The sequence below is a fragment of the Trichechus manatus genome, unplaced genomic scaffold (genome assembly GCF_000243295.1).
Source record: "Trichechus manatus latirostris isolate Lorelei unplaced genomic scaffold, TriManLat1.0 scaffold00158, whole genome shotgun sequence".
NCBI classification, from domain to species: Eukaryota; Metazoa; Chordata; class Mammalia; order Sirenia; family Trichechidae; genus Trichechus; species Trichechus manatus.
Window position 1 is genome coordinate 6,179,192 of NW_004444094.1, and position 1,360 is coordinate 6,180,551.

A 1,360-nucleotide genomic window follows, 5' to 3' on the forward strand; every position below is an offset into this window, starting at 1 on the left:
AATCCACATTTTTTAAAAAAAAATTGACACTGTTCCGAGACATTAAGCAAATTTCACATTTCAGTGAACTGATACAGTAAAATCCATATCTTCTGAATGCAATAAAATTAATAAATATTTAACAAAGAGATGTGATATTTATGTTTGGAAATTAAGAATATTACTCAATCATAAGTGAAATGAAATTCTGATAACTTCAACAACATGGATGAACCTTGAAAGCATTATGCTGAGTGAAATAAGTCAATCAAAAAAGGGCCTGTAGTATGATTTCTCAAATATGAAACATTTAAAATAAACAAATACATAGAGATCAGAGTTCAACTGTTTTTACCAGTGGCAGGAGGGAAGAGGAAAGAGGGAAAGCTTTGTTTACCTAGCATTGAGTTTTTGTGTATGAGGATGGAACAAATGGCAATTGATATTGGTGATGGTTGTACAACATGGTTCATGTATTTGGCTTCATTGAATTGTACAAGTGACAAATGAATTGGCAAATGTTATATTATCTATATTTTTTACAGTGAATCACACATTTAAATAGCTCATAGGTGTTAGAAGGAATTATAATGTCAGCTCTTCCCTTTACTCAGGCATTTTGGTAATTTTCCAGAAGGGCCAGAAAGACATAAATGGGAAGGAATGACTGAGCTGTGGTCTTTGACAGAGATTCTAGTGGGCCAGAGAATATGGGGAAGCTACTTGGAGAGGTGAAATAACCTTTAGGTCTTGACTGGGTGTCCAAGGGCATATATCTGCAGAGTGGAAAGAAGACACAAGATATGGAAACTCCTGTGAGAAGCTAAACTCTCATTTTCCTCTTCCCCAAATCTGCTCCTCCTACAACAAATCCCATCTCCGTAAATGACACCAGCATCACCCAGTCACTGAAGTCCTAAGCTCTGGAAGTAATTTGACTCCTTTTTTTCCCTTTCACATCTCACATCTAATCCATTATCAAGATATGTTGGTTCTACCTTCTAAATGTATGTAGAATCTGACCCATTTCACCACCTCCATAATTACCACCCCAGTCCAAGCCACTATATCTCTTACCTAGATCACTGTCACAATATCCTAATTCATGCCTCCACTTCCACACTTGTTCCCCCACAATCTCTTTATAAACCATTCAAGAATGAACATTTTTTTTTTTTTAAAAAAAGACATACTTTTAATCGATAAACCAAAACCCTCCAATGACTTCTCACTATACTTAGATATCTCCTTTGCTCAATCCACTCTAGCCATACTGGCCTTCTTGAATTTTTTGGAGCACTGTTATGGATTGAGTTGTCTCCAGAAAAGATAGGCTGAAGTCCTAATTTCTCTACCTGTGAATGTGACATTGTTTGGGGAA